General features: G+C 50.8%; 2 long non-coding RNA genes across 2 annotated transcripts; one reads left to right on the forward strand and one right to left on the reverse strand.

Annotated features, from left to right (window-relative positions):
- Positions 1-4,880: 4,880 nt before the first annotated feature.
- LOC147653193 (uncharacterized) lies at positions 4,881-7,284 on the forward strand. Its single transcript, XR_015287255.1, has 2 exons — positions 4,881-5,931; positions 6,468-7,284. It is a non-coding gene; the product is annotated as an uncharacterized LOC147653193 (long non-coding RNA).
- A 3,136-nt stretch (positions 7,285-10,420) lies between these two features.
- On the reverse strand, positions 10,421-16,117 carry LOC147653194 (uncharacterized). Its single transcript, XR_015287070.1, has 3 exons — positions 15,778-16,117; positions 15,490-15,660; positions 10,421-13,657 (listed from the first exon to the last, which is right to left on the reverse strand). It is a non-coding gene; the product is annotated as an uncharacterized LOC147653194 (long non-coding RNA).
- Between the last annotated feature and the right edge of the window lie 8,582 nt (positions 16,118-24,699).

Raw genomic sequence — 24,699 nt, forward strand, 5'->3', positions numbered from 1 at the left:
TGTGGTATTTTACTGGAATTTGGTGGTTTTTTTCACGGACTTTGTGTAGTTTTGCAGAGACTTGAAGAATTTTGAGGAATTTTTCTTAGATTTTGTGGAAACTTGTGGAGGTTTTGTGGGATTTTATGGGATATTGAGGCGATTTAGGGATCTTGAGGGATTTTTCATGTATTTTGTGGGAATTTGTGGAGATTTGGTGGGATATTTTTCTATAATTTGGTCGTGTTTTGAGAAGATTTAGGGAATTTTGTGGTGTTTTCTCTTGAATTTTGTGGGAAACTGTGCTGATTTTATGGGGCGTTTCTGGAATTTGGTCGAGTTTTCAGAAGATTTAGGGATTTTCATGGGATGTTCTGGGAATTGGTGGAGATTTTGTGGGACATTCCTGTGAATTGGTAGGGTTTTGAAATGATTTAGGGAGTTTTGTGGGACTTCTCTGGAATTTGGTGGGGTTTTTCTGGAATTGTGTGGGATTCTGAGGAGACTTGAAGAATTTTGAGGAATTTGTTTTAGATTTTGTGGGAATTTGTGAAGATTCTGTGGGATTTTTCTGGAATTTGGTGGGCCTTTTCCAGGACGTTGTGTGATTTTGAGGAGACTTGAAGAATTTTGAGGAATTTTTCTTAGATTTTGTGGAAACTTGTGGAGGTTTTGTGGGATTTTTGTGTGATTTTGTGGGATATTGAGGCGATTTAGGGATCTTGAGGGATTTTTCATGTATTTTGTGGGAATTTGTGGTGATTTGGTGAGATATTTTTCTAGAATTTGGTCGTGTTTATGGGAAGATTTATCTATGTATCTATCTATCTATCTATCTATCTATCTATCTATCTATCAATCTATCTATCTATCTCCCTATCTATATATCTCCCTATCTATCACCCTATATGCATTTCTTTATTATAGATTTGTATATTTTAATTTCTATATTATTCATTTAAATGCCAAGCTTTTAAATAAATAGGGGAACCAAGTGAGAGGAGTGGCAGCATGGTACGGGTCGTCGCGAGTGCCAGAAGCCCGAAAAAGCGGCCGCGTCAAGGACCCCGGCAGAGTGCGGCGTCGTCACCGCTGCCTGTCGGCGCCCGACTGGCTCGCGCTCGGCCCCGGTGCCGCCGAGCGCACAGCCCGTGTCCGCACGGCTGGAGCAGCCGCGGAAAATTGCGACGGGGCGGCTTCGACGCCGGGGTGTTTGTCAGGCAGTCGAATTCACGCACCCACTGCCCGGGGTCCTTCCATTTTCCCGCCTTTTTGGCCGCCATCCTTGGAAGGACAAGCCGGCCACGACCTGGCAGCCATCTTCTGCGTGGCGTGACGTAACTTCTGCCCTTCCTCGCCGCCATCTTTGCTGTGGCTGAAGCCACTTCCGGCAGAGCGGCCATCTTTGTTATGGCACAATTAAGGCCCCCGCTGCTCTCAGCGCGTCTGTCTAACTTACATGCCTGAACGAAAAACAGGCCGACGCCGACCGACTCCGAGCATTCCGCCCGATTTTCCGCCGCCTTTCCCGGGGCGAGGACGATGGCGGCGAGACTCAGCGGCTCCGTAGCTGGGTGGCGGCCGCGCCTGCGGCGGCAGGCATTGGAGTTAACGCCTCTGCCGCGGTCCTCCCGGCCGGCTCCGGCGGGGGGCGGGGGGGAGGCCCGACGCGGCTCGGTTCGGTTCGACTCTTTCCGGCCCGCTTCGGCTCGGCTCTTTCTGGCCCGCTTCGGCTCGGCTCGCCCCTGCTCGGCCCCGCTCGGCCAGGCCCCGCCCGGCTCGGAGCACAGCTGCAGTACCGCTCTGTGCCCACAATGCGGCAGCACTGCCGCAGAGCTCAGCCCGGGGTGGGCGGGGGGAGCCCCTGCAAGTGCAGAGAAGCGAGGCAAGAAACCACGTGTACAACCCCCTTCCATATGCTGCTACCTGTTTCCAGGCGACGACAAAGACCCATGAAGCAAATGCTTTTTCTTGGCCCATTTTGCTAAGCAAAGCTCTTCTGCAGCTCTTTAGTGCTTGCCAAACTCCAATGCGCGTGCTGCTGCTTCGATCGGATAAGAAGCACAGCCTTCTGACAGCAGCTTTCAGGTTGCTTCAGAATGAGCTTGGCCATTTGAACGTGCAGCATGTCTGTGTGTGCATAAGCTGCAGGTGCAAGCTCCTGACAAATGTGTTCTGCAGGTACAGTTTCTCCCTGCCGGATGCAGTGGAAATGCTTTCTGCTGGTATTCTCGCCAAGAGTCACAGAGTGCTTAACTCAGGAGCTCTGAGAATGGAAGCGCAAGAAGCGTTCCGCATTTGGTGGGATATTTTTCTAGAATTTGGTCGTGTTTTGAGAAGATTTAGGGAATTTGGTGGGATTTTTCCTGAAATTTTGTGGGATATTGAGGAGATTTTGTGAGATGTTTGTGGAACTTTGAGGGACTTTTCTGGAATTTGGTGAGATTTTGTAGAGAACTGATGAATTATCAGGGATTTTTCATGTATTCTGTGGGAATTTGTGGAGATTCTGTGGGATTTTTGTGGATTTTGGCCGTGTTTTGAGTCCCCTCAAAACCACACAAATCCTTGAAAAGGTCCACCAAATTCCAGAAAAATCCCACAGAATCTCCACAAATTCCCACAAAATCTAAGAAAAATTCCTCAAAATTCTTCAAGTCTCCTCAGAATCCCACACAATTCCAGAAAAAACACACAAAATTCCAGAGAAGTCCCACAAAACTCCCTAAATCATTTCAAAACCCTACCAATTCACAGGAATGTCCCACAAAATCTCCACCAATTCCCAGAACATCCCACAAAAATCTCACAAAAATCCCTAACACTTCTGAAAACTCGACCAAATTCCAGAAACGCCCCATAAAATCAGCACAGTTTCCCACAAAATTCAAGAAAAACCACCACAAAATTCCCTAAATCTTTTCAAAATACCACAAAATTCTTGAAAAGCCCCACCAAATTCCAGAAACATCCCACAAAATGTCCCCAATACCCAACAAAATCCCAGAAAAATCCCACAAAATTCCCTAAATTTTCTCAAAACACAACCAAAATTCCAGAAAAGTCCCACCGAATCGCCACAAATTCCCACAGAATACATGAAAAATCCCTGATAATTCGTCAGTTCTCTACAGAATCTCACCAAATTCCAGAAAAGTCCCTCAAAGTTCCACAAACATCCCACAAAATCTCCCTAATATCCAACAAAATTCCAGGAAAAATCCCACAAAATTCTCTAAATCTTCTCAAAACACGACCAAATTCTAGAAATATATCCCACCAAATCTCCACAAAATCCCACAAAATACATGAAAAATCCCTCAAGATCCCTAAATCGCCTCAATATCCGACAACATTCCACAAAAATCACACAAAACCTCCACAAGTTTCCACAAAAATCTAAGAAAAATTCCTCAAAATTCTCCAAGTCTCCTCAAAACCACACAAAGTCCTTGAAAAAAACCACCAAATTCCAGTAAAATCCCACAGAATCTCCACAAATTCCCACAAAATCTAAAACAAATTCCTCAAAATTCTTCAAGTCTCCTCAGAATCCCACACAATTCCAGAAAAACCCACAAAATTCCAGAGAAGTCCCACAAAACTCCCTAAATCATTTCAAAACCCTACCAATTCACAGGAATGTCCCACAAAATCTCTACCAATTCCCAGAACATCCCACAAAAATCTCACAAAAATCCCTAAATCTTCTGAAAACTCGACCAAATTCCAGAAACGCCCCATAAAATCAGCACAGTTTCCCACAAAATTCAAGAAAAAACACCACAAAATTCCCTAAATCTTTTCAAAATACCACAAAATTCTTGAAAAGCCCCACCAAATTTCCGAAACATCCCACAAAATCTCCCCAATATCCAATAAAATTCCAGGAAAAATCCCACAAAATTCCCTAAATCGTCTCAAAACATGGCCAAAATCCACAAAAATCCCACCGAATCTCCACAAATTCCCACAGAATACGTGAAAAATCCCTGATAATTCGTCAGTTCTCTACAGAATCTCACCAAATTCCAGAAAAGCCCCACCAAACTCCAGAAACATCCCACAAAATGTCTTCAATATCCAACGAAATCCCAGAAAAATCACACAAAATTCCCTAAATCTTCTCAAAACACGACCAAATTCTAGAAAAATATCCCACCAAATCTCCACATAATCCCACAAAACACATGAAAAATCCCTCAAGATCCCTAAATCGCCTCAATATCCCACAAAATCACACAAAAATCACACAAAACCTCCACAAGTTTCCACAAAATCTAAGAAAAATCCCTGAAAATTCTTCAAGTCTCCTCAAAACCACACAAAGTCCTTGAAAAGGCCCACCAAATTCCAGTAAAATCCCACAGATTCTCCACAAATTCCCACAAAATCTAAAACAAATTCCTCAAAATTCTTCAAGTCTCCTCAGAATCCCACACAATTCCATAAAAAACACACAAAATTCCAGAGAAGTCCCACAAAACTCCCTAAATCATTTCAAAACCCTACCAATTCACAGGAATGTCCCACAAAATCTCCACCAATTCCCAGAACATCCCACAAAAATCCCACAAAAATCCCTAAATCTTCTGAAAACTCGACCAAATTCCAGAAACGCCCCATAAAATCAGCACAGTTTCCCACAAAATTCAAGAAAAAACACCACACAATTCCCTAAATCTTTTCAAAATACCACAAAATTCCTGAAAAGCCCCACCAAATTCCCGAAACATCCCACAAAATGTCCTCAATACCCAATGTTTTCTGCTGCACTGTTTGTCATAAACAAAATGAAGATTTAAAAAAAGCCCCACAACCTTAATAGCCTTTTGCAGAAATGAGGCAGACCCAGCAATCTTGAAGCAGTCATTGCTTCAGTCTTTCTGTAACTCTGAAGACAACTAAATGAACACAGAAATCAGAGCTCTCACACACCCTACAGCCAACAGCTCCCAAAATTATTAAAACCCTTATTGATTCAGTTTATTGCAGATGCTGTCCTGAAGCAGAAAAGGTGATTCTGCACTTCCTTAGTCCTTTTCCCTTGGACTGAGGTTTGGTTTGGCCTTGTGTGGTCCTGCTGAAGAGCAACAGAGAGCAGTGACAAGGCTTCCTTCACCCTGGGATTATAAAATCTTGTTGTTTGGGCAGAGACAAATCCCTCCCTGGCTACAGCCTCCTGACAGCTACAGGGGCCAGGACCAGGTGTCCCCTGAGTCTCACTGAGTACTTGGTTTATGCAAAACATTGGGGCTCATTCCATTTGCTGAGAAGAAGAGCCAAAGATGACACACCTTGGGCACCGTCCCCTCCTCACCCCAAAGTGCCCCCCAGGACGGCCTGTGGCTCATCAAGTAACATTTCTGCAATCAGGCATCGCCAAAAGTGTTTCTAACAACACATTCCATCACTTCTTGTCACTTTTTATTCAGTGCAAGCATGGAAATGTCTGAGATAGACAATGGAAAGCAATACATAAAATCCAAGACAAGCGATCATAAATGGCCCTGCTGGGAAAGCAGATCCCACGGAATTGGATGGAGGTGGAAGGTCACTCCTAACACATTAAATACAACAGCCAAAGCAGATCCTGATGTCACCCTGATACTGAGATGGAAAAGTCACCTGCTTAAAATCATTGAAAAGGAAAAGAAGGAGCAGGAGGACAGGTGGGTAGGTGTGTTGGTAACTCTGTTAAACACAGTTTAAAAAACCCCAAAACGCAGTAGTTATTAACCAGATATTTGAGGAGGCACAGCCACAGCTCTCTGCAGAACATTTACAAAGTGCTTGACAAATGGAAAGCTGGATCTTTTTCAGCAAGTGCCGTGGGTGCTGTGCACCCAGACCTGGAGCACCAGGGCCATCCATCTGCCTCAGGAGTCCTGCTTTCATCCTTGGAGTGTGCATCCTTCCATCCTCCAGTGTGCACCGGCACTTCAGATTGAGGTAAGGACAGCACTGAATAGGGGAAAAAGAGCAGGAGCTATTCCCTCCATTGAATATTGATTGGCACCACCACGTGACACATTCACTTGAAGACAAGCACAAAGGGATTACAACACAATTGTCCCTGTACAGAACAGAAACCAAGCTTCTCCTGCTGCTCTGGCCGGTCCCTAAACACAAGAAGGAGCTGTAGGTTTTCTCCATTGCTGCTGGTGCAGCTGAAGCCTTAAGTTCCTTAAGCCTTTCCTGTTTCCCTGAGTTGTCTCTCATTTCCATCACCTCAAAATGGGCATCTGTGGCACTATGAGAAAGGGCAGCATTTTCCTTGGGAAACAGCCGGAAAAGAACCAGAGCAGGTGTCCCAGACTGGGGGCTGCCCCTTCCAGGGGATTGTGTGTCAGCTCTGTTAGAATTGCTAATTATTTAGGCACCTAATTGGCTCTGAGGAGTGGATTGGGGAGAGATGGAAATGCAAGCCCTGGGCTGAAGGCCGTGCCCGAGGTGTGCCCAGCTCCCTGCACACCTTTTCCCCCCAGGTGCAGACCGGCTCCAGACGCTGCACATGGAAGGCAAGGAGAGCTGGGAGCCGAGAGAGGAGCGGTTTCTCCTGGAACACCGGGAGCCCTTCCATGGCAGCAGCTCATTCCCAGCCCCTGCCCCACTCTCTGCTCCCAAAGGTCACCGGGAACTCGCCCAAGGCCCGGGGGGCTCGGCAGGGCTTTCCCACCTGGGCCGAGTGCCACAGGAGGGGCCCCTGCAGGATTTCGGTCTCGGTCGGGTTCCAGCAGCTCAGACTGGCTCCTGCATCCAGCAGGGATTGGGTGGGGATTTGGTTGGGGCTTTTTGTTTGCTGGTTTGGCTTTTAGTTATTTAGAGAGTGCTTTGAGGGTCAGTTTTGCTGCTTCATCAGCTTTACCCCCTGCCCAGCTGCCTGTTGTGTGCATGGAAGGGTTCAATCTGCATTTCGCTTCTTCTGCACCCCTACTTTATTATTTTAGGCTCTTTATTTTCATTTTTCTCTTTTCCTTCTGACTGTTTTTTCCCCCTTTCATTCCCCCTTTTTTAATATTTATTTTCTGCTGTGGGTTTTCCCCCCCCCCCCCCTTCGCTCACGTGACCTCGGTGCTTTCCTGTCTTTTTGTAAATTTTTCTTTTTTCTTTTTTTTTTTTTTTTTCTTTTTTTTTTTTTTAATCTTCTCCTGATCAGAAGCCCCTGGGGCAGCTGCACAGCCGGGGCCACTCCTGGCTGTCAGAGAAGCCGGGAGCTGACTGCTCTACGGGATTTGTTTGCTCCCAGGTCTGCGGCTCGGGGCTCTCTCTCATCGTGTTTTATCAAATAAAGTTCGTGTGGCATTCCTGGCTTTGACGATGGTGTTTTATTGGGATGTGCCAAGCCCGGATTCCCCAGGAAGCAGCAGGACGGGTTTCCCTGTGCCTAAGGACAGCCCCGGAGCCGCGCAGTGCAGAGAGAAGCCGATCCTAAGCCACTGCTGATGATCATAACCGAGTTGAAATTAGAAGAAATGAGAAGTCCCAGCTGAAACCGATACAGAAGCAAGTTTTGATTGGTTTTCAGAGCCTCCTGCTTCATACGCTTTGCCTCAGGAGCCAGGGAAATGGCTCCGATTCCCCTCCCGATGCTGCTGCTGGTGCGGAGCTGCCGGCCGGGCTTCAGGGCTGCTGCGGCTCCCAGAGACAGCCGGCGCTGCCTTCGGGGGCTCGGAGCTGAGCCCCGCTCCTGCAGCTGTGGCTCACACAGACCCTTGGCTGTGTTTGGGGAGCTCAGAACCAGACTCACCCCATCACTTTGGGGCTTCACAGAAGGCGGCGAGTGCCGCGTTTGAGGGGCTCAAAATTCAGGCTCAGAGCTTAAAAGCAGAGACCGAATCCTGCGTTTTGGACTCTGACAGCAGCGGGCTCACGTCCGGCCTGGATTTGGGCTTCAGGCACAGAGACTGAGCCCTGGTTTCGGGGTTTCGGTCCGAGCGAGCGAGTCCAGGCTCCAGAGCCCGAGTGCCGCCGATTGACTCTCAAAGCCAGGCTGCGCTGGCCAAGTGCAGACAGCGATGAACCGAGCTGAGATTTGGGGACGTGAAAGCCCGGTCCCTCAGAGCGAGCATCCGGGCTCACAGAGAGCAAGTTGTGCATTTTAGGGGCTCGAGGCAGAGACCGAGTCCCGCCTTCTGGGGATTTGGCTTCACAGAGCTTCGCGTTCGGGGGGCTTGAAGTAAATCCCAGCCGCGGTGCTTCGGTGTTCAGAGCGGGCTCGTTCGGGCAGCGTCAGTCGCAGCCTCTCAGCTCTAAGGGCCGCCTTTGGCCCCGCGGAGAGCTCAGAGCCGGCGACTCGGAGCTGCCTCTGGGGCCGGCGGCGGAGCCGCGTTTGGGGCTCGGAGCGGAGCCCGAACCCCGCGTTGGGGGCCACGGGCAGAGCCCGGCCCGGCGCGTCGGGCTCCGCTCGGGGCCCCGGGGGCCGCCTCGGCACCGGCAGAGCCCCGGCTCCCCGCGGCCGGAGCGAGACCGTGCCCGGGGCCCCGAGCGGCCGGAGCGGGACCCGGGCGCGAACCTCCGGCTCCCGGCCCGGCCCCGCCGCAGCGCCCCGGGCTCGGAGCGGCCCCGCCGAGAGCGCCCGGGCCGGGCCGGGGCCCGCACAGCGCCGAGCGGGGATCCCGAGCGAGGCCCCCGGGACAGCGGCACCCGCGGGGCGGGACAGGAACGGGACGGGATGGGCCAGGAGCGGGCCAAGAGCCGGGGCGGGGCCGGCGCAGGTGTTCGGGGTTGGGCCGGGCGGGGCCGGGCAGGTGCGCAGAGGGGAGGGACGGGGGCGGGAGGGGCTTAGGGGGGCGGACACCCCCGTCCGGAGAGGCCCCGCCCCCCGCCCCTCCCCGGGGCCCCTCCTCCGGAGGGGGCCCACCCTAAATCCCCCCCTCCCCACCCGGGACCCCCTCCTAACGAGGGGGCCCTTCCCAAACCCCCCCAGCCCCCCAACCCTCGCTACCCCACCCCAGACCCCTCCTGAGGAGAGGCCCCCCTGACCCCCCAGCCCCGGCCCGGTGTGATGAAGGGAAAGCCGGAACCCCGGCAGTGTAGGGCGGTTTTGGCAGCTGCTGGGGGGACCCGCACACAAAGCAGGGGCGCCGGCTCCGGCCCTCGGGGCTTTATTATCCGGCGCCCCGAACCTCGCGGCTTCTCTGCCAAGGGCAAACAGAGACCAAGGGGAGAAGGGGACACGGGGACACGGAGGGAAAGGGCCGAGAGACAGCGCACAAGGAGGCAGAAGGGAGCAGGAGCGGAGGGCAGCAGGGGCACAGAGTGCAGGGAGAGCGGGAAAGAGGAACAGAAGCGGGCTCGGCCTTGGGAGGGAAGCACGAGAGGGAGGTGCAGGTGGCAAAGGCCGAGCGGGAATGGGGGGCGCTCAGGCTGGGTGCCCGGGGCAAGGAGAGGGGAGGAAGGAGGGCTGGGGGTGCTCAGGAGGGGAGAAGGAGCGGGCTGAGAAGGAGGAGGAAGGAGGAGGGATACACTGGAGGGTCGGGTGTGCAAGGAGGAGGGACAGGGGAAGAGCCAGGTGCAGGGGAGGAAGAGAAGAGCAACGGGGGAGAGGAAAGGGGGGTTTGCGGGGAGGAGACGGAGATAAGCGGGAGAAAGGAAGGGAGGAAAGAAGGGTTAGAGAGAAGCAGGAGTGGGAAGCCGAGGCTCCCGCGCCTCACCTGGGCCCCGCCGGGGAGCCCGGCCCGGCCCGTGCCGGCACCTTCGAGCGCTGGGGAGCAAATGGCGGCGGGAGCGACTTCCGGGTCTTAAATCCCCCTCGGCCCCGCCCCGCGCAGCCGCCCTGGGGCCCCGCGCACCTGCCCGGCCCCGCCCGGCCCAACCCCGAGCACCTGAGCCCGGCCCCGCCCCCGCCCCGAGGCCCCGCCCCGAGCACCTGAGCCCGGCCCCGCCCCCGCCCCGAGGCCCCGCCCCGAGCACCTGAGCCCGGCCCCGCCCCCGCCCTGAGGCCCCGCCCCCGGCCCTTCCCGCGCGGGGCCGCTCCCGGCTGCGGAAACAGGGAAATAAACAGGGAAATAGGGAAATAAACGGGAAACAGGGAAAGCTGTAGGCGGATAGAACACAAACACCCTGCGGCGCTCGGGCCCCGCCGAGAGGCCCCGCGGGTGTCCCGCTGCGGGAGGACTCGGGAGCAGCCGGAGCTCGGCCGCTGCTCTCAGCCCCGAAGCCGCCCCCTGAGCCCGGGGCCGGGCCCGGACAGCGCCGGGCCGGGACTCCGTGTTCCGAGCGCTCGCTCGCAGCATTTGGGCTCCGTCCCTGAGCCCCAAAATGCGGGATTTGGGCTCCGTGCTCACGGCCCGGGCGAGTCTCGCTTTGCACTCCCAGAACACGGGGCTCAAGTCGCTGTTCCACAGCCCTCGGCCCGGCCAGACCCAGCACTTGGTCCCTGAGCCCTCCACACCTTCACCCCCACCAAAAAACCCCACAGGATTCAAGACTCCGATTCTGAGACCAGAAAAATGCTCCATTTATTAATCTCAGCTCACAGGGCTGTGGATTTCACTGTGGACATCCCCACAGGGGCTGACAGGGAACGGAGCTCTCACACCTCTGATCCTGCCCTGAGAACTGCTTCAGACTGGCAAAAACCACACGTGGGATAAAAAGGCTGGAAGGCTCCCCTGGAGCGAAGGCACGTGTAGCCAATCCGCATTTCCTTATTATCCCAGCCATGTGCTATCCCGTTATCCCAGCCCCGCTCTGTGCTGCCGCCTCCAGCTCACTGCCTGACCCCGCCCGTGGCTCCGGCCGCTCCCGAGGCACCGGGAACACGCCCGGAGCTGCTCGGCCCTGCGGAACTGAAGGGCTGGAGATGCCCAGGCCCGAGCAGGGGATGATCCAGGGGCTCCTCCCGTGTCCGGAGCTCGGGCTGAGGCGGCTCCCCGGGGATGCCCGCGCTCCATGCGCTGCCCTGCCCTCTCTTTCGGAGGAGCAGCTCCGGTCCCGGCGCTCGGGGCGGGGCAGCAGCGCAGGGACGGCCCCCACGGGCGCTCGGGACCCGCGGGCTCGGCTCCGGCCCCGCCGGGAGGAGGAAGGAGCGGGATGGGAGTGCCCGGCTGTGCCTGGCGCTGGCAGCCGACAGGGCCGGTCCCCGCGGGAGAGAACTCGCTCTGTGTTCCCTGAGCAGCAGAGAGGGATGGCCAGAAGCTTCTGGTGTTCATTTCCCAGACTGTCCCATCCACCGATCCCAATGTGCGCGAGGCAAAACAGCCGCGATGGCTGCAGGCTTCAAAACAAAGATAAACAACGTGGTTTTCCTTTCCCTCTTTCAGGCAATTATATGTAGGTAGGATTAATAATACCCGATGGCGTTTTCTTCTTAAAACTCTGGCCAAGACCGTGCTACTGACTGGGTCTCCAAAGCAGGAAGATGAAAGTGATAAATTAAATCCGATGCCCGACCTTTGCATATTTAGCTTTCCATTACAGAAATCCCTGGATGGATCCACCTGCTCCTCTGCTCGTATTATATTTTGTCTCACTCTAATCCCATTAGGATACCCTAAATCCAACCTGTTCTGCTCCTCACACCAAAGCCTGAGGTCACCTCTGCTCATGACATTTGCATGGCACACGTTGTTGTCACACAGATAATGGCAAAAACAATTTCATCTTGTTCTTTCCCCCGGTACAACTGGGGCAGCTGGAGCTGTGAAATGAGGTGACAGGACTCACGAGTAGCTCTCAACATGATCTAAACACGGAGCTGCTTTTATTCCAGCCTTCCCCTGTAGAAAACACACGGTGTAAAACGCCACCAAAGCAGGAATTACTGCTGGAGCTCTCTTTGCCCTTGGCACACAAGGGAAGAGCCCTTCCTGGAGTTCGAGTGTCTTATTCCCACTTTTCAGTGCTCTTGGATCAGCCTCTGTGCTAATTGAGATCTTCCTGATAGGTCCTGATCTTTCAGAAGTGGAATCAAAGCAAAGTGAGGTAGAACAGAGGTGAGCCAAAGCCCAGCCGTGTGTATGATCTTTCCAGCTGTGCACCTCCCTGGGAATTGCCTGTTCCCTGCACCACCTGACAGGAGGGCACATGGGATCCCGAGGATATTTAAAGGCTGCTGGGACAATCCAGACAAATCTTCGCCGTGTGCAAGGTAAGAACTGGAAGAGCTGCTTAGAAAGCTGCTGAGCTGAGCAGAGGTGGAAGGAGAGGAGGAAAAGGCTGGTTCCCATCCTCATTTCCGGGCAGGGATGAGGCCAAGCCTGCAGGCACGGAGCCTGCTGGAATCCCTGGCAGCAGGCACAGCCGCTCCCGGGAAGCCGCGCTCCCGTTGCACAAAGCCATCCCCGCCTGCGCAACCTGCGGTGAAAGCCACGGGATCAGAGCCGGGAGACTCAGCTCGAGCCCGGCTGCGGCTCAGCCGGGCCAGGTTCCGATTATCCGGCAGCACCGGGAGGCGCTTCCGGGCCCGAGCCCTTCCCTCGGTCCGCAATGAAAGGCGGCTGAGCGCCCGGCCCGAGCCGGCTGAGCTCAGAGGAAGGCTCTGATTGTGCCCGATTGGGATCAGGAGCCCACTCCCGCCTGGCTGAGGAGCTCCAGCTGGCTCCTGCGGCACTGAGGAACAGCTCCCCCGGCAGTCCGGGCGTGGCTCCCAAAGCTCTGCCCGAGCTGCAGCACTTCCCTTTATTCTCCAGCCGCTGCTGATGCCTGGGATGTGTCGGGAGCAACGCGGATTGTCCAGGGAGGGATGCTCCGGGCTGGCTGCCGGGCGGGTCAGGCAGATGACCTCCATCGCTAAGGAATTTCCCACATCCCAACCAGTCCAGCTGGCAGGAATGATGAACTGGAGGATTTGACAATAGAAATATTGTTCGGGCATTGTCTCACCAGGTGTGGGCACTGCAACAATCTGATCTCACGGGAACAAACAGTTCTGATTGAAGGGAAGGGCTTTGGTGTGACAGGAAGAGCTGCCTGAATCCCAGTATCCCTGGCCACCCTCACCTCAGCCCCTCCAGAGGGAGGGTTGTGGACACTTCCTCACCCCCATCAGCTCACCCAAGGCGAGGTGCTGCTCCTGGCAGCTCAAACACTGCTCTGCTTTGGTCCAAGACCTTTCAGATATTCCAGGATGAGGACTGAGAAGCCCAGGGATAAACAAAGGCCTCTTGGAAGGCAAAGCATTCATTTTGTGATTAAAAGGCAAATTAAGAGTCCTTTTATCTTCACGGCTTCTGTTGTCTCTTGCTTGTGTGGACTTTTGCTTTCTGCCCTTGGCAAGGCTTGGCACACTCACCTTTCGGCATTGCCATCCTCTGCCTTGCCCGGGCTGCCTCTGGTTCAGCTCCCCCAGCAGCTGCTGCCTTCAGCCTGCTCTGTTCTGCCCCAGCTCGTGTCCCTTTCCCTTGGCTCCTCCCTGCTGTGCCCGGCCAGTTCCCACCTGTGAGCAGCAGGGATTCCTCGCCCTGCCCAGGGCAGCCACCAGCCCCGCACATTCCCCAGGGTCAGCCGGGCTGCTGCAAACCTTTGGTGTCCCAGAGCTCACGGATCGCTGCCAGGACAGCAGCTGGGGAGCTGGAAGCCTCTCCTGAGGATGGGGACTGATGCGCCTGGTGCCTGGGAATTCACCCAGGAATACTGGATCCAGTGCTTATGAGCAGTGCAGCCAAGGCACCCCATTTCCTGCTCGCTGAGACACCACCAGCACTGCAGCCTGGCAGTGACTTCTCGTGCTCTCCTGAGAATGCAAATGCAAAGATCGTGGCTCTTGCTTTGGAGGCTGTGATCAAGATTAATTTTCAGTAATTCGAAACAATTATTTCTCCTCATTGCTTAATTCTGTCTGCAGCTGGGACTCCAATAAGAGGAGAAAGGAGACAGTTCACTGGAGCCCCTCTCTTGCCAAACACTGAGGCTCATTCAGGTCCTGAGAGGAAACTCAGGCAGGGAGAGCTGCCCCTGCCCTGCTGGGATTGCACCCTTCATTCATGAGGGAGAGACGTCCTTGTGAAAACCGCTCCAGTTGTCTCCATGCCTTGTAGTTCCCACTACAAAATTGTTTTGACCAGAACTGAGACTGCTGAGCATCACTGAGCAGCAAAGGAGACATCCAGCAATCCCCATAACCTGGCAGAAATCATTGCTGGCCATGGCCTGAGCCCTGGGGTGAGAGTCCCAATGGGAACAGCAGCTACAGCCACCCTGATATCCCCAGGAATGTGAGAAACCGCTTCTTCCCATGGCTGGGAGAATGTCTTTGTGCATCTCCAGGATCCACCCTCAGCACTCACTTGGCCTCTACACATATTCATTCCTTACACCTTCCTCACAAGGCATCCCCACCAGTTCCATCTCCTGCCTGCTGGGCAATGCTCCCCCTCCTCATTGCAAAGGGCAGAGCGAGGAACTCTGCCAGTGCCCTTCACTGAGCTCCTCTCACATCATCTCTCCCTCCTTTCATTTCCTTGCCAGCAAGGAGAAAGATTAAAAGGGGAAGAAAAGTGCGTTATGATCTCTGCAAGGCCAGAAAGTGGCCTGAAGAGACATGTGAAATTTTTTCCAGGATGATGTGTCACACCACCCTGAGCTGGGCTCAGCTTTGAACAGCCTGAAGGGCAGCACTGCCAAGACCCAAGGCAATCATTTCTTTGTAGGCAGCCCAAGCCCATTTAATGTTTCACTGTTTGACCCAGGGATCTTGAGGGATTTTCTCCAACCCAAATGATTCTGTGACTGCATATTCCCAAAGTCAGAGGAATCCAGACAAACAGACATATTGTAGAGAAAGTACCTTTTCGGAGTGTTTAGGTAAATTACAATTATTTCCCCCCCAACAGACGGACTATTTTCTGCTCAGTATAAAAAATGTGTTTTCCAGCACAAAAGCTGTAATTCACCTGCCATCCTCTAGCACCCTAAACCAGAGCAGTAAGAGGCAGCCACGAGGAGCATGGAAAAACAGACAGGCACAGACTGCCCCTGCCCAGCCCAGGGACGAGTCCAGAACTGGCTCCTGAGAGAGAGCAGGAGAGTTCAGGGATAAAATCACCTGACTGTGAGGACTGGCCTGGTCTCTCCCAGGCTACACTTCCCTTCTTACTGGGAATTTACTGGGCCATGGCAGAGGATTCTGTTTAGTGACTATTGCCCCTGCCCATGAATGTCTGATGGATTGTTTGGCATTCCTGAGCTGCCTGCACCAGCAGCAGTCTGAGGTGCCACGTTCAGTGGCTTCAGGACCTCTCATTTCTCAAACTGGCCCGTGGTAACTTCAGCTGCCGACCCCAAGCTCTTCAGCTGGGGGGAAACAGGGAACCGCTGCTCCTGGAGATGTTCCTCATCAAGAGTTGTGGGCCACTTATCCTTCCTGCTCCTTATCCCAATCAACCCTGTTCTCCCTCTTGGTATCCATACCAATCTTACTATGCCAAACACTCCAGCTAAAGCTGCAGTGCCACTGTGGACATACATGGAATAAATGGAGCTTGCTCTGGGTTTTTTCCAAATACTTTAAAATTCCTTTGTCTGTTTTTCAGCTCCAGAAACAGAGATGAGAAAAACACAAAGTACCTCTCTTGGAGCTCTCTGGACAGTGAGGTCCTGTGAAACCAGTTCTGTCTGGAGGGCACCTTTGCAGATTCTGCAGTCAGGTTCATCGATGGAGTAGCGCTAAGTGACAGGAAAACCTGGCACCCCCTGGTCCCCCTGCACTCCTCAGCTATGACAGCGACGACGCTGACTCTGTTTGAGAGGAAGCTTAAGCTGAGCTTTTGACAGACTCAGGAATGCTTATGGTGAATCTCCCCAGTCTCTTCTCAAGAGCATCTCTTGGGCTCAGTTGATAAAGAGCACATTAACCTGTCCCGCCTGTCGCTCTCCTCAGCACCGACACTCGCGGTTGGCAGATGGCGCTGCCAAAGGAGCAGCTTGGACCTTTAAGGCAGGAATATGGAAGGTGGTGTCAAAATGAATCAGAAGCTCAAGGTAGATGTGATCCAGCATTTCCAAGACTGGAGAGAGGGAGTTCACTCCTAATGCCCCCCAGGAGACCCCGTTCTCTAGAAACAGCAGGGGCAAACACCAAGGAATCCCCGCTTTACTCAAATCCACTGTGGTGGGTTTAGTGTGCCTGCAAGGAGAGGAGAACAATAAAACAACGAGTGGTGCAGACAGAGCCCACTCCACTGGCAAAGGGACCTGAGCTTCTGCAGCTCTGTGACCTCAGCCTTGGAAGATTCCAGCCTTGGCACTGAGGATTGCTGTGCCTTACTGAGTTTGTAAGGTGAGTTACAAGAGCTGACACGGAAAAGCTCTGCTTGCTGCGGACAACACCGAGCTCAACACACCTCAGGTTCTGTGGATAGAATCTGTTTCTCCTGGAGCTGCAAGATTGAATCTCTCATTTTATACATGAAACAGCACTTGCTATTACCTCATTATGTGGTGCTTGGTAAAGGCATGGGTTTGAAAATTCTCTTACAGAGTATTTCTAGAAAAGGATCTATGAGTGACTGAAATGCTAGTGGTTTTTATTTCATATCATAACCCATCATGATGAAATGGAATGATGAAAGGCCTGGCTTTGTCTATCTGACTAATTGCACCCATCTTCCAAATCTGCTGAACGATCATTTATTGTTTCCTACTTTGGATGATCAAGCATTTTATCGATAAAGCTCATACAGCAATGGTTCAGAATCATAGAGAAATTCAGTGTCAAATCTGGAAATTGAATAGGTGTCCCACAAACAGCAATCACAGCCAAACCATGCCCCCAGGACAATCCTCTACCCAGGAATAAAATAGGAGCCCCAGTCCTGGAGAGGGTCAGCCCTCAGCCCAGGACTAGCTGTGAATTCCTGTAATGGAACACAAAACCACAGGGACTGATTTTCACCTCCACCCAAATTCACAGCTCTTGCGAAAGCCTGAGCTACTGACAAATAATTTCAACTTCTGGCACTGATTATGCTTCTTAGCATAATATGCTTCATAGAACACTGGATCACAAAAGTGCACAGCCACCCCCATTTCTCTGTCTGCTGCCCCTGCTCTGACACTGGGCCAGAAGACCCAGGATGGAGTTTTCTGAGCAGGAAAGGCCCATCAACCAGAGGATGTCCCTGCATCCCGAGAGAGTCAGAGTGCTGAGATGGAGATCATCACTGCACCATCGTGGCACTTCTTTAGAGACAGGTCACCTTTGCCTGCTCCAACTGCGTGGGTCACAGCACCACTCCTACTTGCTCCAAACCTGGCAGCAGAGCTCACAACAGCTGGAAGAGAAACCTGCCCCTTCCCTGCCTACCTGGATTCCTCCCATCAAGTGCTGCAACAGCAGGGTCCTAGGCCCACGCTTTCTGAACCTTTGCTAAGCGCAGCTTTTTCAAAAATAAATTAGAACACAGCATTATTCTCCTTCCAAATCTGTAGCTACAAAATGTTTCTGCTGTAGGAAGCAGCGGCACCAAACACAAACACTGACCCAGCAGCCACTGGAGGTAAGTGACGGCAGCAGGAAGGAAAAGGAGCACCAAGAGTTTGTAAGGACAATCATGGCAAAGTTTCACCTTTAACACGTCTGCCCTCGCCTGTGCCACGTTACCGGATACATCCCTGCTCCCGGAGGCGCAGGGAAGGATCAGCGGGAGCGGCCGGAGCTCCCGGCAGTGCCAGGATTGCCCTGGGCAGAGGGCAGAGAGCCGTGCCCGGGCTGTCCCCACGCTGTTCACCCGCTGCTCCCGGGCCTGCCCGCAGCGAAGCCGACCGTGCTGAGCCACAAATGAAACAAAACCCGAGCGCTCGGATTGCTCCCTGTCCTGCCAGAGCCCCTTCTGCTCTTTGCCACAAGGCAAGGCCCCAAGCCACCCCTTTCTGTTCACCTCTCCATCACTCGGTCAAAAAAAGAACATTTATGTTTGCAGCTTTCAAATAAGTTTCCTTCTTCAAGGGATTTCTTCAGATCTGGCACAAACCCCCTCAATAGAATAAATAATTCTAATTGGCTTCCTAACAGAGGATTTTGCTGGACCTTTCCTAATAAATCCAAACAGTTTCAGCACAAGATGTGCATGGTCATTTTTCTTTTCTATCCCTTGCTTCATGACTCAACTCTTCACTTTATTGTACTCAATTTTATAGTTCAGATTTTAAGCTGAAGAAAAATCCTTCTCTCTGAAGAAGATTTTCTCATCAATTGAGCCATATATATTTTTAATAGGGATATCAAACCCAGCCTGATGGAACAAACACCTTGAGACACCTTCTGGACATGAATGTCTCTTTAAAAATATTAAAGCTCTAAGGGTTGAATTCTTTGCAGGTTTAACTGAACTGAAAGAATAAGAGACTTTGCAATGGGATGAAATGATGACTCAGGTCTCTAGGACATAATCAGGTTTATAGGATCTCTCCAGCAGCCCCCGTCCATAGGGCTTTGCACTCCTGTTCTCCCATTTAACAGAGGAAATAGGTACACTTAAAAAGGGTTACCAAAACCCTTTTACCTTTAACCTATTAACAAAAGCTAAACGAGATACTTGGGAAAATCCTAATGCAAAGAAACATTCTGAGTGCGGCATTTTCTTATTGAATAAGCTCTTATTTTCTTAGCCAGATTCCTGTGGTGGAATCTGGCCTTGAACAGAGATTTTTAACACCAATATTGTGGAATGGGACGAGAGGACCTTTGTTTCCAGCTGCCTGTGCTGGTTTCTGTTCACCCTAGACTGACACCAAATAAACACGGTGCTGGGTTTCCATATAAATTATTGTAGTAGAAAGGCACCTGTTATTCCTTCAGAAAGAGCTCCCTACAACAACACAAAATTTCTTCCCAAGCCAAGGGAAGTTTATTTCCCTCTGTAATTTTACTGTGTGTGTGTGTGTGCGCGCTAGGTGGAAATAGAGAACTGTGAAAAGGCTCATTTTAGCAGGGATAACAGCTCACAGAAGTTATTCTGAGGCCTGGGCCGGAATGAATCACATTCCCACGTGTGTGTGCTGCCTGGCAGCAATCAATGCTTCCTCTTAGCAAGGGCACTCCGGGGGATGGAGAAATCAGAGCTGTGAAAAACCCAGCAAATCCTGCCTGACAGCTTCTCCAGGCAAACCGCCCTGCCGGGGCACCGGGAGCACGCTGGGATGTCGGGCCCATTCCACAGGGGCTCCTTTGGGATCCCCGCGCATCCCAAAACCCCATAACCCACTGCCCACCCCGGCCCCCAGTGCACTGACCTGGCTGGGAAGCTGTGAAGCAGGGGAGATGCTGATGGCAGAGGGCTGGGAAGCAGGGGAGATGCTGGGATGGCAGAGCTGGGAAGCAGTGAAAATATTGCAGTTCTGTAATTCAGGAAGAAGCACATGTTCCAAAGGAAATCCATCCAAAGCAGATTATACAGCATAGATTTGTTATCCATTTGAAGTTATTAACTGGAAGACAAAGAAAGATTTCTTTGGTAGCCTCACAGGTTTATCTTCATCATTTATAATAGGACAGTTACTCTGCTTTAAATATAAGTGGTTTCTTTCCCCCAACAGTCTCATCTACCTCCTCACCAAGCTGATACAGAATAGAGGAGCACAGATCGTGTGAGGAACAGATTTGGAATTACATAAATGGACTTACCATGTGGCTACAGCTGATATTTCCAGCTCTGTGGCCTAAGAGCATCCATCCAATGTCCTGCCAGTCCAGCACTTCCTGATGGTATTTGCAGCCACTGCTTCCACAGAAGTCAGAACAACGCACTTCTCCTTTGAGGTCATCTGGCTGCTGCAAGTGCAACAATGGAGCCACCAAGTTCCAGTTGCAAGGTCAGCATTACAAATTTAAAACCTTCCTGTTACAAAAGGTAAAGGCTCTCCAATCCTGCTGGAAACAAGAGCTTTGAAGAAACCTAACTCTTCCAACTTCAGCTTGCTTCCAACTTGACGGTATCAGCTTTTTAAATAATAAAGGATTGTCTGTAGATTACTGTGGATTAAAATTAGAACTGCAGACCTGACTATTAGTCTCAAGTTTGCTGGTGTGAGGAAGGTGATGGTCCTTCTTATCCATCCCTGGAATCACCATCATGCACTGTCTCGACTATCTCCAAGAGGTATTTTTTTTTTCAACGTGGATAAACAATTTTAGGAAGTTTGGAACAGGGAGAATGGCTGCCTTCCATACAAATCAAACAGGTTCCATTTCCAAGTGATTACAATTGTATCAAAGTCTTCAGACCCAAATAGGTGTAGCCGCTGTGAAATACAGAAGCCCTTATGAAAGGCTCACTCAGAAGGTGTGAATAGAATAAAAAAGAAATTCATTATAAAAAAATGAGGAAGGAAAAAGCCTTCATTCCCTAACACTGCAGAATTCCACCTGAGTAAAATCTCACTCACTTTACAATGAAAGGAAAATATTAGAGTGGTGGTGGCAGGGACAAGGCGAGGATATACGGTGCCAGGGAGGATTCTGCACTTAGAGATGCTGAGTATCCAGCCAAGAGACAGAAATTCAATTGCCAAGGCATTTGAATGAAGTCAATTAAGTCACATCACCTTTTCTATTTCAGTGTTTCCATCTGACAAGAAAGCAAAGGCGGGCAGCAGAAAGCAGGTGAGCTGCTGCACTCAGGGGTAGGGATCAAATGAACTATGCTGGTTCCATATGCACTATGGGAAAAGCAGGCAGAAGAGAGGAAGAGCTCTAAAATTAAGATGGAATTTTAACCTCTTCCTTCTCTGTTGACACTGACTGTAGGCATGTCTAACAGCTTTTCAGACAATTGTGTTTGATTTTGTTCCACAAACCTTACCTAGATCCACATTCATTAGCTGACTCTGCTGCCATCAAAATTGAGGGAAGGAACACCTTTTAGCACTGCTTAGAAACAGAGGAGATCAAACTAAACTGCAGCTCCAATGAGCGAAGGAATTATGTCCTATCCACCTTCATGAAGCCGCAAAGACCAAAATCTCTTGAGAGCGTGCCATTTCCTTTCAGCCTTGTGCACTGAGCCTTCAGCTCATCACGGATCAAAAGATGCTGCACTAAATTACAAGAAAAATGACTGCATTCTGTTTAGTTGCAATCCTGGTAGTCATAACAAATCTTGTGTGCATCAGATGGCCTCCAGAAAAATCACATGCAACAGCAACACCATCCTCAGATGCTCTCCCAGTACCTTACCTAATCATTGCTCCGTCACTGGACAAGACTTGTCCCCACCCTTCACACCTACAGCAACAAACCTACAAATCTTCCAAACATTTCTTCAATTCCACACCCCTCCGGAACATTCCCGCTTAAAACCGCACAGCTGCCCACGGGACAAAGGTCCAGTGTTACAAGCTGCTGCTCTCCCTCCACACAAGCCCCTTGCACATCTTGCACTGCTGCTCTGAAACTGCACAATTTGTCAGCAGCACCATTAGACTCAGAATTGGGAAACAATTCCTTCTGCTGGGTTAAGTTGGAAACAGTTCAGGCTACAGGAGTTCTTTATTATTCACCCTCATGGAATGCCCCTGCCCTTCAGAGCTCAAGCACTCCTGTGCAGAGCATCTCATGGAGCCAAAGAGAAAGGACTGCTGTCCCAAAAGAAGAGTCTGGGAGGAACTCCCAGTGTCCTTCATGCCTTGAGAAAGCTAAGGAGCAGTCACTGATGGCCTAAAGGGTACAAATTCAGTTCAGATGACAAATTTTCCAGGGTGCACCCCCTCCTCTTTATCTTCTAACACAACTACAAACAAACCAAATGATAGATTTTACAAGGAATAAGGGATGTTTAAAAGCAAATCTCTAAACTAAGCCTGGCATGCTCACCCAGGAGTTCAACACAGCAAGGCAGGCACTCTGCACTACCTAGTTCATGGCAAGAGATTTCTAAACTCTACCAAATGAAGTGAAGAAATGAAACAGAGAGCAATAGAACCGTATTTTAATTCATTTCAAGGCATGGAATAACACAGAATCTTTTCCATGAAACTAGGGCATTTTTCTCCCTTATCTAGTGCCCAAGTAAGATTAGAAATTGGGAAAAAAAACCACTGAAACTGCAAATGCATTTTGCCCCCAGCTAGAAACAAAAGGTAATTATTTGAAAACTAGAAAAAACTCCAAGAGGAAACGTAAAACATTATGGAATATGTATTATTTTTATCACCCAGAATTCCCCATGTTAAAGGCACAGAGAAAACCATCATTCAGAAGTGGGAAAACAGAGGGACTGTACAAGTGAAATGGAGTTCTGACAAATGATGCTGTGTAGAATATGGGTTCCCAAACCAACAGAACAAAGGCACCCCGACAGCAGCAGCCTCAGAGATTGTACATTGCAGCTGAAGCACGGGGGTTTCTGTAGATTCACCTTGTAAACTGGCACACTTACTTGCCAAGGCTGCTGAACTTCTTTCACCTTAAACCACAAAACCTCCCAGTCCTTCCACAGCAATCACTCCATCAAATCAAGACAGACCAAAACATGTTCTTTGCGCTGTTCACAATAAGATGAAGTTATGTGCCCAAGAGATACCATTTGAAGTCAGAAGGAACAAGCCAGCAGGTGTAGAAAACTGGTATTTGAAGAAGTGACAAAAAGACAGCAAACTGAAGCCCATGCTTAATACAAAAGCCCATGATTAATAGAACACAAATGCAGATGGATATGATAAGCTTGCACTGTCGAAGCTAAAATCATTTCTAACAAAAATCACCACATTTCCAAGAATTCAGTACCACTTGTGGTGGCCACTCCTGATCTCTACATAATATGTCAGCAGTTCAATTGGCAAGAATCTCTTTATCTAGATCCAAGCAGGGAAGAAGTCAAGGTCCCAGTGATATGCAATTCTGTAGCTTCATTAGAAACCTTTCATCCTGCAATAGTTGAAATCCAAGCGAGAAAAGAACCTGTTTGGACACCAACTATCCTTAGTAGCAACGTTTTGCAGCACGCAATTTGAAAAGGTTAACCTGCCAGGCAATAATACAGACAAGAAAAATGAAAAGGAGGGCAAGGAGAATCATCTGCTGCTGAAACTGCTCTTCTACAAAAACAAAGTGATATGAAGATTCAGCCCGTGAAGAACACATTCCTCAACCAGGAGAGAAAAACACAATTCTTAAAAATCTCCTCTGTCGTTCTGATTGGGAACGGTGGGAAAGAACGACACGGACTCTCAAGGGAGTCACAACAGGAGAATCTTCTCTACTTTATTACTCTAGGCTTGTCTAATAGACAGATACGTGGAAAGTACAGAAAGGAAACTCTTATTGCTTAGTAAAGTGCTACATCACCATCATTGGTCAGCGGGGCTCACCACCCCCCTGACTTTCTCCTGCAAGGAAAACAAGAGGACAGACAAACAGCACCTGGCAGTTGTTTTCTGTCTGTGAGGATTGTTTTGAAATCCTCCTATGAATTCCCAGGCTAGCTTCTCGGGCAGGACTGATAGGCCATGGGGCCTGCAGTTTCTGCAGCTCTCTGCAGCCTGCTCCAAAGCTAGCATCCATACTCTCCACTACATAAGAAATAGAAAAGTGACTACAAATCACGTGTTCACTACTTGTTGTTTGTTCACTACTCAGACATCAGAATTACTACCACAATACTAGAAGAACAATCCAAGAAACATATTCCAGGGATGCATTTTAATTCATTTGCTGCTGCCAGCCGTGCTGTGCTTTGCTTCTATCCATCCACCCTGCTGCAAAAAGGTTCAATTGTGTTTTCACCATCACGTCAGATCAGCTCTTTGACTCACAGCTCACCGCAGACCTCGAAACAGGAGGCAAAGATCTGCACCACTTGGCCTTTCAGAACTTCTCACCCATCTATGACCTTTCTGGGGCCAGCTTCACAAAATGAGGGGGAAGCCATTCCAAAGAACACGACCAAGGAAATCACACAGCACTCGGGATTTGTTCCAGGCATCAAATTTTTAATGGATGATGTGAAGTAACACCGAAGCAATTCCTGTCCACAGAAAAAAAGATTTCAAATGGTTTTGTCTCAAGGACAATCACTGGAGGTTGAAAGTTTCTGGGGCTGAAAGTTACATGAGGTCCTCAACACTGAGCAATCAATATCCCCAGAGTCTAAACTGTGAAATTACTACCTGGGCAAGGAGAACATTTTCAGGATTTGCAACTCATCTCAAAGCCTCAGTAGAACTCAACCAGCAGAATTCCCCTGAGATGGCACTGTGCTCTGGAAGCCCTCAAATACTCACTAAAACAGACTTGACTTTCACTAGGACAGCTGCTCATGAAAATCTGGGGTAAAACCTATGGGAAGTGGCCATGTGCACGCATATTCCTTCTTCCCACAGCAGGCACAATCAAATCCTCCTTTGAATGGCCTCCAAGTTGAGCAGCACTCATTGGCACAGCCTCTTCTCCCACAGACAGGCCAGCGAGCAACACGGCAGCGCCAGCCAGGTGGGCAAGGACAAGAGAGAGCAGATGCCAACAAGGCTTGGAAGCTGGGCCAAGGGAGGTTTACGCTGGCCATTGGGAAGAACTTGTGCCCAGCGTGGGCCATCAGATACTGCAATGGCCTGACAGGGGCTGCTGGAGTCATCATTGTGGCACGGGTGCAAGGCAAGCCAGGCCGCAGCGCTCGGGCCCCGCTCTGCTGGCCATGCTTGCCGCCATGGCTCCCAGCTTGGACTCAACATTCTCTCAGGGCTCTCTGCAGCCAGGGCGTTCTGTGCTTCTGTGACATCACAGCCTCTGGGGACGGCACGCTGGCTGGCAACTGTCCCCAGCTGTTGCTGCGCCCCAGTGCC

This window comes from Cyanistes caeruleus, chromosome 5 (genome assembly GCF_971803275.1).
Source record: "Cyanistes caeruleus chromosome 5, bCyaCae1.hap1.1, whole genome shotgun sequence".
NCBI lineage: Eukaryota > Metazoa > Chordata > Aves > Passeriformes > Paridae > Cyanistes > Cyanistes caeruleus.